At 38.1% G+C, this 13,985-nt stretch overlaps 1 long non-coding RNA gene across 1 annotated transcript in view; it reads left to right on the forward strand.

The window, feature by feature from the left end:
- Positions 1-757: 757 nt before the first annotated feature.
- LOC106725955 overlaps positions 758-13,985 on the forward strand; it is a 26,647-nt gene continuing 13,419 nt past the window's right edge. The window contains exons 1-3 of the long non-coding RNA XR_001361970.1: positions 758-769; positions 4,870-4,873; positions 12,590-12,597. This is a non-coding gene — a long non-coding RNA (uncharacterized LOC106725955). The remainder of the gene's footprint in view (positions 770-4,869; positions 4,874-12,589; positions 12,598-13,985) is intronic.

Below are 13,985 nucleotides of genomic sequence, written 5' to 3' on the forward strand. Positions count from 1 at the left end.
CCCCTGAGGTGACACCCAGTGCTTACTAGTAAGAGTGGTGGGTTTCCTGTGCAGAATATAAGATTGGTTCGTGATCACAAGGCTCATTCTGGGGTTAGGAACTGTGCTTCCCCAGCATTATCTCTGTGGGTTTTCACAACCCTTGAAGTAGGAAGTATCTTCATTCCCCTTTTACAGATGAGGAAACTGCAGCTCACAGACATGCCCAACGTCACAAAACCTAATAAGTAGCAGAAATACTTGAACATGAATCACCTGATTTCGGAGGCAATCTTAAGGCATCTGTGTTTCCACCTGAAGCCATGCCAACCACTATACTACAGCATTTGGGTAGAGCATTGGGAATCTGTCATCCTACACAAACAAGAAAACTCATTCAGCTAGAGCCCCACACAATCACCATCGACATCAATGGCTACATCAACAGTGAAAGCACTAAGTAAATGTGGAGTAAATGCATAAATAATGCTGGTAATGAAGCCATTTAATGTTGCAAAAAACGTGACCACATGTTTAGAGTCTTCTGTTGGGAAGTAACATTTTAGAAATATTTCTATCCAACAACACTATAATTTATAAGTTCTCACACATATATGGAAAATGGGGTTCTCTAAAAATAGTTTTTCCCTGTTGGTTCTGGATAGCTGGGCTTACTTGCTTCTACTATCCTTGTTTCACACACAGTGACTAGGCAGCAGTAAGTTGCAGTCATGATGAGCATAGGCTCTGAAGTCAGACTGCCTGGGTTCTAATCTTGGCTCTACCACTTGTTAACACTAATCTTAAGCAAGTTGCTTCATTTTTGTGTACCTCCATTTCTTCATCTATTGCGTGGATTATATAAGTTATTATTGGTAAAGCATTTAAAACAGAAGCTGGCATGTAGCAAATAACATAAGTTATTATGCTGCTCCAAGTAAGAAATCCTGTGAGGAAAAATTGGCTTGTGAATAGGCCATCAAATAGACAAAATAGAAGCAACAAGTTAAAAGGTTAAACCTGCAAGTTAAAAATTCTGTGCACCAAATATTTCTCTTTCCTCTTTTCACAGTTTATGAAAACAGTCAGATTGTGGCCCACCGAAGCCACATTCTGTGACCACCAAAACTCAGAATTGCCCACCTCTGTCTTCTAGTAACTCTGCATAGGTGACTAAGCACTCACTTCCTGATTCCCCCTTAGTATTCTAAACCCACGACTTGCCTGAACCACAACAATGGGTGACATTGGCAGTGTATATTGGGTGGCCGCACTCACTCTTTCCTCCGGCAGCTCTCTCCTCCAATTCTCCCAGATACTTGGTACCCTTAAACTGACCCTGGCTGGGCAAGGTTCCCTTAAACTACTAGCTTAAGGCTCCAGACCTTCCCCAAATGGGATTCCAATTGAGCAAAACCTATATCCCCAGTGGCTAGTTAGATTAAAATAGCCTTATTCATCACTCACAAAACAAATAAGCTCCAACTAAAATAGCTTTCTAGTCTTTGTTAGTGATCTGCAAGACTGACCCAGGACAATTTTGTAATCACTAAATTATTTTTTTCCATCCCCCTCATGATGTCCTCTCTCCTCTTGTTAGGCCACCCTTGAAAAAATAGATGACCTCTATTTTTTTCAAAGTCAACCATAGCAAACCACATTGTAGGAACATTTGAATAGGAAGTTTATAACATCTCTATGTTCTCACTGGTGAAATGCTTGATGCCTTTATATCTTTTCAATTTCTGAGATAATCTCTTGCTACTTTGCCCCTTACAGTTCAAAGATTTGGGGAACTTTATATTAGAAAGCTCCAAAAGATTAATAAAAAGGGCATGTTTGTCTTTTTCTTGATTAAGAAGAACACATTTTGATCAGTAAAATATATCAATTCATGCATGTGGAGAATTTTAATGAAATATTTATCTATCCTTATGAAACGTTAGAATTCATGCAAATAAAAGTATATGGCACATGATTTTATTATTGAATTGATGGAATTTCCTTCCTGATATTTGAGTTCTGTTACTTAACAAACATTTTTCACTTCACTAGGTAGTCCTTTACTTAGGCTTGTTTCCACTCTTCTGTTCCTCTCCACTCCTTATCATTCACCATCAGTTGCTCATCCTTATTTATCATAGAAATAAACAAAGACAACATGTCATGGGTTGAATTACATTCCTCAACATTCATATTTTGAAGCCCTAACCCCCAGTACTCATAATATGATTATATTTGGAGATATGGTCTTTATAGGAGTAATTAAGTTATAAGAGATCATTAGGGTGGGCCCTAATCCAATATGACTGAGAAACCTTGCTTCTTAAACTTGTTCCCAAGGACCTTAGGCAAATTATCTAACCCCTCATGGCCTCTTTTTCTTTAACTGTAAAATAAATGAGTTGTACCTTAGCAGGAAGGGTTTCTCAAGTTTGGATCAGCATGAACCAGCTGCAGCACAATCATCTGGGACACTTGTTACTGATAGAATCCTGGGCCCTAACTCAGACCCACTGAATCAGAATCTCCTGTGTTGGGGTCTTGAAACTTGCATTTAAAAATATATTTTTTAAAAAAATTTATTACAGGGAAGAAGGGAGAGAGAGAGATAGATAGAAACATCAATGATGAGAGAGAATCATTGATCGGCTTCCTCCTGCACGCCCCCTACTGGGATGAGCCTGTAACCCAGACATGTGCCCTGACCAGGAATTGAACAGTTCATAGATAGACGCTCAACCATTGAGCCATACCAGCCAAGCTGAAACTTGCATTTTAACAAATTTCATAGTTCCAAGGTCTCTTTAAACTCAACATTTCATGAATCAGTGACCTGTTATACACTTTGCCTTATCTCCATCATCTGTTTAGAAATAGGAACAGACTGATAGATCTTAGAGTGGAGGGGAATGGGGACACTGAAAGAGATTAATCAAAGAACATATATGCATATATGCATAGCTCATGGACACAGACAAGAGTATGGTTAAAGGCTAGGATGGGGTGGGGTGGGGGCTGGGTGCAGGGCAACAAAGAGGAGAAAATAGGGGACATCTATAATAGTGTCAACAATAAGAAATAGGACACATTCTCACCTGATCCCCATGCTATTCTTAGCTTCTGGTTTGATCCTTAGTGTAGCTATAGAAGCCATATTTCTTCTTCCAGTAAAGGATGGCCTATAGCAAGGGGAAAAGCAAAAATAAAGGTTTGATGAGAAATAATTTTGAAACTACTAGCTTACCATAAACTTTTGATATTGTGTAGCTTTTAATTTTCCAGAACTTGTTTATCCCTCATGAACACAAATAATCTGTAGGTAGCCTCATTAAAAATTTCCTTGAACTGGTTCCTTTGACCAAAAAAACAATAGAAAGAAGGGTAGATTCACTAATCATTTGAGTTCTACCCAATATTGCATAATTATCTTGCATATCAGTATTTTGGCCTTTCCTGCTAAAGGTCTTTCCTTGGGTTTGCAAGCAGGAGTTTGAGAAGAATCCTGGTACTGACTGAGCTTTCTTGGTAATGTCACAAAATTTCCAACCACAAAGTCAATCTCCATTTGAGTCAGAGCAATTAGAAGAAGACTAATGACTGTGGACAAAAGTACTGAAATATTTTATTGAGGAAGCAATAGGCAATTTGAATGGGAAAATGTCTTTTTACAATGGTGAGGCATATCCAAAATATATTCTTAAAAAGAGGAGAAAATATGATTATGAAAGACCCCCTCTCACAGACTGTAGGGAATGACATTGAAGTGTCCTTCTATAACATTTGTTTTCCACAATCTTTCCATAACTCAAAGTTTAAACCTTGATTTCCAGATGATCTGGCACTGCCCACATTCCAGTGCCTGGTTTAGTGTGTCAGGGAAACAAGTTTATTTCAGTCAGTCTAGGATACTATTTATCAAAGACAAAAGTAAATTCACAAGCACATGTGATCTTGGGCTCAGTGTAAAAACATACTGTGGAGTTAAGTAGAAAAGTCATTTTTACAAAGCTGAGTGTTGGCTAAAAGAGGGTACCCTATTTAGAAGTCAAAATAGCTAGAGCCTCTATGTTCAAATGGTTCTTTTCACTTGAGAATACATTGGTGTTGGTAGCTTTTTATTTCCTGAGCATTGGCGGCCAGTGATGAAGAGTTCCTTGTATCAAGATAATGCTCTTTTCATGGAATCCAGGATAATGAGAGCCCATACTTAAAAAAGAGGCTCACAATGTAAATTATTTGGATTGATAATACTGTGTAGATCAACAAACACAAATTATAGATATGAAAATTTCTAAACATTTACTGGTGTCTAAGTAAAACTTAGGGTTGGAAGTTTTTAGCAATGTGACAAAATGCAATAACCTTTATCAGGACTATAGAATTTGGGTGACACCTCCATCAGCTAAACCACTTATAGTCAGAAAGATTCTGCTTCTCGAAGACAGCTCTAGTGGTGGTGTTGGGGTGTATCGAGGGTAGAGGGGTTGAACAAAAAAGAAAAAAAGAGAGAGAAATTATGGACATGGACAACAGTGTGGTGATTGCCAGGGGGAGGGGATACAGGGGTGGGTGAAGTGGAAGCAGGTAAAGAAAGGATAAATGGTGATGGAAAAAATTAAATTAAATTAAAAAGAAAGAAAGATTCTGCTTCTCATCAGATGATTTAATTTGATGTCCTTTAAGACGCTAGAATCTTCTCACTTGGTTACCACGGAGGTAGGGTGCAAACCCATCAGGGCACACTCTCAATCAAACCAACCAACCAGATTTAAAGGATGTGGGAGAGGCCTCTAGATATGCAACCCCCACATCAAGGCCACTGAAACACCTCTAGCTAGGAGTAGGTCATATAGGTGCCAATATAGAATATGATTTTGAGGGTGGTAGACTTGTATCACTGAAAATGACTCATGCATTTGCACCCATACGTACTTCAGTACTCATGGAGGTGTACCTGTTTAGAAAGTCCTGAACTTCACGCCACTCATGCTTTATGGCTCCAACTTAAGGGTCTTTGAAGAAATTACTATCTCCACTAGAAAAAAATAAAAGCTCTTTGAGGGCAGTAGCCACGTCATAAAACTCTTTACCCTGTGCCGATTGCAGAGAAATAGGAGAAAACCCACAATCTCCCAGTGATGCAATGCTATTAAAAAGAAGCATTCTATTATGTTGCTTTTGAAAATGTGGTTATTAAAATTTGGAGCAACATAGAACAATGCTTGTTAGAAAAGGCTAAGTGAAGATATATATGTGAGGGGATGGAAGTGTTAACTAGATGAGGGAGTCCTTTCACAAGGTAGTGGAACCTCGGTTCTTGAACTTAATGCGTTCTGGAATGCTGTTTGAGAAGCAATTTGTTAAAAAACCGAATCATTTTTCCCCAGTAGACATAGTGTAAATTGAACTAATCTGTTCCAGTCCCCCAAATTATTCTGTTTTAACCTTTCGTATATACAGTATATGTCTAATGCACTGATTAATGTATAAATAAATATTTCTTTTCTTAAATTTATTGAGCCACCCCTACTAGCTTTAAACAAATCACTTTCAACAATCTTTACAGGGGTGTCTTTCAGGTCAGATGCAGCATCTTTGCTTGTTCATATATCACTACCTCTGAAATGTCTGTCACTGCTAACTGCTTTTCCTTTATCCAAATCAACTACAGTTTTTCTACCTCTTCAATTGTCTGTGATCCTTGTTTCTTTCACATCCTTAGCAACATTAGCACTCTTGATGGCCTATTTATGCTTTAAAATTGTGTTAATTAAGATTTCACCAGTAACAAAAACATTCTTTCCTTTGTTTGTTGCCTGAGAGAAGTTTTTTGTCATGCTGAGGTGTCATCATGAAATGGTTGTCAGGTTAAAAACCAAAGTTTGTTTAGACAACCAAGACATTTATTCTGTAAACAATTTTGTCAAGAACGGAATTGTTTGAGATGTTCAAGAAATGAGGTTTGACTGTATATGTACACATCACAATGTACACTTTAAATATCTTACTATTTTATTTGCCAATTATACCTCAATAAAGCTGAAAAAGGTAAGTAAAAAAAGCAGGTTATAACCATATAGATTCTATAATTACAGCTAAGAAAAACTTTAAAGAAAAAACTAGAAGGAAATATAATAACAACAGTTATGCTAGAAAGTTAGGTTAATGAGTACTTTTATTCCTTTTATCTTTCTTTCTTTCTTGGCAATATCATTACATAATACTTTTTCAGAATTTAATTTAAAAGAGGATTTATGTCAAGTTATTATAAAGTTAAGTTCCTAGGTTGAAAGCATGAGTTGATTTTTTCCCTTATGGAACCCAATCTTCTAGAAACAGAGAATCTCAATGGGGTGAGCAATTCTTTGTTCTAAAAAAGGTTGCCTAGGAGAGGGGTTCAGTTGGGCTTTTGGCTCTGAATGAGTAGGCCTGGAGAAACTCTGAGTCACCTCAGGACAAGAGCCATCAAATTCATTTCTGTCTGTTCCTCTAAATTGAGACCATGGTGCATCCCATTCTTATGTGTGCCTACCAGGATAGTTTCATAAAACTGAGCCTCAAGGAGGAAGATAAGTAACAGCTGGAAGGCCCTGATTTGAGCTTGATGTGTATGGGTCTGAAGTAGGGAAAAGGGAAAGGGAGAAAGCTGGCTAGGATTTGCCACTTAGAGCTTTCCCTGGTCCCCACAGATCATCAACTAAATCACCAGGCTCACCAAAATATTTTTGTGGGGGCTGCTTACTAAAATAACCAAAAAAATCTTATAAATAGATATTTGAATTAATCCAGCAATTGTTTATTAGAAAATGGGGAGTGAAGGGCACCAAAGAAACTTAATACTTAGTGTTTGTTGAGGAGACAAGAATCAGTTAAGTACCATGCCTGGTGCTACATAATTAAGTGCCACATGAATGAAAGAGAACTCCAAGGCTACCAGAACAACATCCAATTTCTCTGCCACTCTCTGGGCTCTGGAGCTGTTTTCATTTGTTTATTAGGTTTGGTATTTGATAGTTATGGAATGTGCCTCTGAGAGCCAGTGATAACATCATTTTATTTATAAAATCAGTTCCTAATAGGAACAAATTTGGAAATAATTTAAATGGGAAAATGTTCACCCCACACACAATGTTCAAGGGAAAAGTGGGTGATATACTAAGTATGAATCCAGTGATGCATAATGTATGCACATATATTTCTTTATTAACAGAGAGAGCATGCAAGCCAGTAAGCCTAGAAGGAAATACTCCAAAAATGTTATCAGTGGTTATCTTTGAGTTGTGGGTGCTTTTTGTTTCCTTCTTTATATTTTTCTGCATTTTAAAGTTTCCCACAATGAACACTTATCACTCTTCTCATCAGAAAACCAGAGCTCCATCAGGCACTGGTGGGTGAAGTATTCTAAAATGTAGAGCTCTCCGTGAAAATAATAAAACAGGTTTAAGAACAATTTAAAAGAAAACCTTAGATAATAGAAAACGAGTTCTTAATAGAAATTAAGCCTCTGTGATGTAAACTTATTTCCACTGACATCCAGGGCGGCAGTCATACCTCCCCATACACCTGCCTTAATATCTCAGAATCATGATATGTCTCCCAGGGTCTGAGCAAGCAGGAACTGAATAAATACTGTGTGCCCAGCATTGCCCTGGGTGTAATAAGGCTGTACAGTTCTCTCTTCTTTGTTGTGAGTGAGCTCAACACCCATTAGTTACAGGAGAAATTTGGATTTTTATCTGGCCATGTTCCCTCCAGCATCTCCTACTGTAGCAAGAGCCATCATAGGATAGAGGTTAAAAGCACAAACAGGAGTCAAACAGATTTATATTTTCATCTGTTTTGTGCTTCTTATTAGCTTGGCCAAGTTACTTGACCCTTCCCAGATTCAAGTCTACCTCACAAGCTGCTGCTGGGAGCTTCCGATGAAATAAAGTATATCAAATCTTTAACATGAACTAGGCATATAATAAGTCCCATCCTGTTTACTTCCCAGTCTCACCCAAAGTTCTGAATTATTGCAATAGTTTACCATGTGTCAAACAGGAAAGAATTGCAAAAATATATTTATACAAGGCATTGGGTGGATAAAGGGAATGGCAATGTGGAATGCAGTAAAAATATTTGATGCCATTTCTTAGCAATACACAAGAAGCACAGATTTGTCTATGTATTAAGAAAGGGCCAAATTGTGTGGTAAGACAATCAAGTTGCCATAGAAATTTAGATAAAAGAGAGAACCCTATGGGCCTCCCTGGAGAAAGCACAGCTGGGGTAAGTCGTGAAGGGGGTGTGAAGGGAGAGAAAGGTATTGCAAGTGAGGTGAATGAAAAGGAGAGCTTAATGGAGGCAATAAAGATGTTGGGCTCTTGGCCTAAATTAGTACCTTGCTTACAGCAGTAGTTTCTGGGTAGAATGTAAGAACATCAAAGTCCCTCAGGAAAAATTTTATGGTTCGAACCCCTCAGTTTCCATCTATAAGAAACTGAGACCCAAAAAAGGAAGGTCACATGGTCACACAGCTGGTCAGAAACAGCCAGAAATAGAACCTTGGTCTTCTGACCCCCAGCGCCCAATGATGTGGCACAAGACTGGGAGAGCCTAAGGACAGGGTTCCTTCCTTAGTCGAAACTAGGTAGGAGTGACAAGTTTGGAGCATGACTACTAAAGGGAATGTCTTGAATTAATGGTGGTAATGGTTGCACAATTCTATGAATATACTAAAAACCATTGAACTATACACTTTAATGCATGAATTATGTTGTATGGGTATTATATCTCGAGAAAGGTATTATAGAAAAACTAAAGCTGAATCCCTAAGGCCAATCCTGAGTCCTGGCCCAGAACATAGGCTCAATTGCTGGGAGAGAAATGGGGCAGGTGAATGGCAGGACAATAGAGTGATATACAGTTCAGAGCCAGCCGTGGGCAAACTATGGCCCGCGGGCTGGATCCGGCCCGTTTGAAATGAATAAAACTAAAAAAAAAAAAAGACCGTACCCTTTTATGTAATGATGTTTACTTTGAATTTATATTAGTTCACACAAACACTCCATCCATGCTTTTGTTCTGGCCCTCTGGTCCAGTTTAAGAACCCATTGTGGCCCTCGAGTCAAAAAGTTTGCCCACCCCTGGTTCAGACCATTTAGCAACTACAAAACTTCATACACACCAAACAAAAAAGCCTGGGTGCTTTTGAAGTGAGGTCTCAAATTTATTCTCTGAAGTTCTTAAGTTTGGCCTTAGATGCAATTTCTCCCCCTCCTTTTCTCACTCAGGATGCCCTTGATCTCTTCATAAACAGTTGAGATCAGATGGTTCTCCTTTGTTAGGAGTGCCAGGTGTTAGGTTCCGGGTGTTGGCAAGGAGCTAGGTGGGTGTGTAGAGACCCTGTGGTTTGAGAACTGTTCGGACCAGCAGAGGCCCCAGACAGCTCCTCCATCACCTCTGGTAGTCAAGTAGGGGTTCAGGCTTGATGCTCACCTGGGTTATATTCTTTACAATTTTTCCAGAACCTTTTGTGAAGTTGTTAGAGCTCCCTCAGCTTCTTGAACATAGTGGTGAAGCATTTTGCTAATCAAAATATGAAGTTATTTTTTCTTAGTTATTTTTCATTCATTCATCTGTTCATTAATTTCACAAAATAGAAGTGGCCCCTGCCCATGTGAACTTTCTTATCAAGTGGGAGAAAGATTAATCAACTAATCACTGTAGACAGAATTCTAAGATGGTCTCCAAGATTCCTACATCCTGGTGTTCATGCCTTATATAATCCCCTCCCCTGGCATGTGGGCAGAACTGTGATTATAATGGAATCTCATTCCCATGATTAGGTTATATTATACTGTAAAGGTGAAGGGATTTTGCAGATTGAAATAAGGTCTCAACTCAGTTGGCTTTGAGTTATTCAAAAGGGAGATGATCTTACTGGACCTGAATTAGTCAGTCAGTGAAAGAAATTGTTAAGATGACAATTGGGACAAATGCTACAGAAGGGAAATGCATACTGCTATGAAGGACTACAACAGGGATATTTGAAATAATAATAGCTAACACTCAACATTTTTCCACATGCTATTCCTGGTGCCTTGTTTAGATCTTACACTAGCCCAGCGGTTCTCAACCTGTGGGTAGCGACCACTTTGGCGGTCAAACGACCCTTTCACAGGGGTCGCCTAAGACCATCCTGCATATCAGATATTTACATTACGATTCATAACAGTAGCAACATTACAGTTATGAAGTAGCAACGAAAATAATTTTATGGTTGGGGGTCACCACAACATGAGAACTGTATTAAAGGGTCGCGGCATTAGGAAGGTTGAGAACCACTGGTAGGCTGTTCTCAATGATGGGTGTTCTGTAGTTTAGTTGTAATTTTGATGTGGTCATGGGAGGAGGTGAGTACAGCATTTACCTACTCGTACACCATCGTGACCAGAAGTCTACCTTGGCATTCTTAACAGGTCTAAGGAAGCCAGGGACAGGAGGAGGGGGATTTGTTTGGGGGTGAAGGAGGAAGGGAAACAGGTGAGTTCAGTGTCCATAGTATATGATAGGGGGCAAGCTGGGCTGAGGGACCCCCCCTCCAGTGCACAAATTTTTGTGCACCGTGCCTCTAGTAAGGTTATAAAGTACAGCATAGAAAATAAAGTCAATAATCCTATCTAATAATAGATAAAGATTGAAATTGACCGTACCTTTGCTATGCCTCCCATTGGCTAATCAATGAGATATGCAAATTAACCGCCAACAAAGATGACGGCTAATTTGCATACTGCAGGCAGATCCTGCTGCACCACCCCAGCACGAGATCCTGGCCTGCCGTGTGCGGGGAGGGGCAGGTGGGGCTGGCAGGGCAGGCGGCAGCGTGATCCGAGTTGCTGTCTGTCTTGGGAGGGGTGGGCGGGGCGGGCAGGGCGGGCAGGGCAAGCGGCAGCGTGATCTGTGAGAGGGCACAGGTTGGGCTGAGGGACCCCTCTCCTCTGCCAGTGCACAAATTTTTGTGCACGGGCCTTCTAGTATTAAAATAATTGTATGTGGTACAAGGGGGAACACTTAGTAACTTATAAGATTGTCTAACCACTATGCTATATATGTGAAACTAATCTATAATAATAAAGGTATAATATGCTAATTAGACCAGACAGGCGAACGACCTTCTGAACAACCTTCCAGACGAAGCCAGGGCTGCGAGGGCTGAGCCCCTTGCATGAATTTTGTGCATTGGGCCTCTAGTATAAAATAATATTAAATGTAAACTATAATTGAAAAAAATTTAAATAAAAAATTGTAAAATATTTTTTAAAAGTTGATTTCAAAAACAAATGACTATATATATATATATACATATTTACACATATACATATATATAACAATTTGTGTAGAGGTAGTAAAAATATTTGTAACTTTGAGTGAAATGACTACTGCACCATTTTGAAATTCTAGCTAACCCATGAAGTCACATGTGGAAACCGCTAAAGTTTATTCTAATGTGTAACTAGAGCTAGGAACTATTGGGTTAATACAACCAATGAAGCCAATAGGTAAGTCTTCTTTTATGAGGGTCTAGAAATTAGCATGAAGGGAATGATCAGGAAGAGTGTTAATGAATAAACACAAGCTAAACAGCAGTAGAAAGACTCTACATCCACTGGTACAAATGGAAAAAAAAAAACATCAGGAAGACAGAAACATGATAATACAATATATCACTTCCCTTTGTGTGTTCCATACAGTGTTTATGTGTTACACAGGTGAGTAAATAAGGCAGGAATCGGGTATTGTGTGATAGCACTTTACATATATATTACTGAATTCTCATGACACTGAGAAGTATTTCTTATTATCTCTATTTAAAATATTAGAAAACTGAGACACAAAGAGTATGTGACATACCCAAGGTTATAGAGATAGTAAGACTGAAATATAAGTTTATCTTACAAATGAAGAATGCCACTAATTTTCTTCTACTAAAAGCATTATCAGAAATTAATGTTGAAATTTTTTGCCATTTAAAACAATACTGTTCTTTCTTTGTTCTGTTACTACTGTGAGTTTTATTTTCTAATATTAAACCATTCTTACGTTACTTGAATGGCACTGGTTATACATTAGAATAACTTTTAGCGGTTTCCACATGTGACTCTAGATTCCATTTACTAATATATTACTTAGCATAGTTTCAATAAATGTTTATGTCTGAGACTGATAGGCAGTTTACTTTTTCATGCTCTTTGTCAGGTTTTTAGATTTTATTTATATTATCATGAGAACACCTAACTAACATGAGATTTACTATCTCAACAAAATTTAAAGTGTATGATACTATTGTGAGTATAGGTACAATTTTGTACAACAGATCTCTAAAGCTTATTTATCATGCTTAACTGAAACTTTATGACCATTGATTAGTAACTCCACATTTTCCCCTCCCCCAGTTCCTGGAAAATAATTCCACTCTTTGGTTCTATGAATTTGACTGTTTTAGATGCCTTATATAAGTGGAATCATGCAGTATTTGTCTGTCTTTCTGTGACTGGCTTATTTCACTTAGCATAATTTCCTCAAGGTTCATCCTTGTTCCATATTGCAGAACTTCCTTTTTAAGGCTGCATAGTGTTCCATTGTATATATACAGCACATTTTCTTTATCTAACTATCTGTCAATAGACATTTAAGTTGTTTCCACATCTTGGCTATTGCTGCAATGAACATAAAAGTACTATCTTTTTGAGATTCTGATTTCAATTCTCCTGGATAAATAAATACCCAGATGTGGGACTGCTGGATCATATAGTAGTTCTATTTTTTATTTTGGTGGGAACTTCCATATTCTTTTCCATAGTGGCTACACCATTTTTGCATTCTTATCTACATGTGTGAGAGTTTCAGTTCCTCCACATCCTCATCAACACTGGTTGTCTTCTGGTTTTTTGGTATTAGCAACCATGACAGGTGTGAGGTGATATATCATTGTGGTTTTGATTTGCGTTTTTCTGAAGATTGAACATTTTTATATACCTACCAGCCATTTGTATGTCTTTTTTGGAGCATTGTCTATTTAAATCCTAAGCCCATTTTTAATTGGGTAGTTGGGTGGGTTTTTCCTTTGTTTTGTTAGGGTTTTTTTTAACTATTGAATTGTAGAAGTTCCTTGTGTGTTTTGGAGACAAGCTCCTTATCAGATTTATGGTTTGCAAATATTTTCTTCCATTCTATAGGATGCCTTTGCATTCTGCTTAGTGTTTCCTTTGTTGTACAGAAGCTTTTTAATTTGATATAGTCCTACTTGTTTATTGTTGTTTTTTCAAAAATATAAGTTTATTGATTTCAGAGAGGAAGGGAGAGAGAGAGAGAGAGAGAAACATCAATGATGAGAGAGAATCATTGATTGGCTGCCTCCTGCACGCCCCTTACTAGGGATCGAATCCACAACCAGGGCATATGCCCTTGACCAGAATCGAATCTGGGACCCTTCAGTCCACAGGTCGACGCTCTCTCTATCCACTGAGCAAAACCAGCTAGGGCTTGTTTTTGTTGACTCTGCTTTTGGTGTCATATCCATGAAATCATTACCAAGATTTCATGAAGCGTTCCCCCTATATGTTCTTCTAGGTTTATAGTTTCAGATCTTATATTTAAGTCTCAAATCCATTTTGAGTTGATTTTTGTAAATGGAGTAATATAAGGATTCAATTTCATTATTTTTAATGTGGATATCCAGTTTTCCCAGCATCATTTGTTGAAGAGACTATCCTTTCCCTGTTGTGTATTCTTGGAATCCTTGTCAAGGATCAGTTGACAGTATATACGTGGATTTATTTCTGAGCAGTCCATTCAGTTTCATTGATCTGTATGTCTGTACTTATGCAGTACCATTCTGTTTTGATTACTGTAGCTTTGTAATATATTTTGAAATCAGGAAGTGTGAGATCTCCAGCTTTGTTCTTCTTTTTTTTAATTAAATATTTATTGTTCAGATTATTACAGTTGTTCCTCTTTTT

The sequence above is a fragment of the Myotis brandtii genome, unplaced genomic scaffold, assembly GCF_000412655.1.
Source record: "Myotis brandtii unplaced genomic scaffold, ASM41265v1 scaffold206, whole genome shotgun sequence".
Taxonomy (NCBI): Eukaryota; Metazoa; Chordata; class Mammalia; order Chiroptera; family Vespertilionidae; genus Myotis; species Myotis brandtii.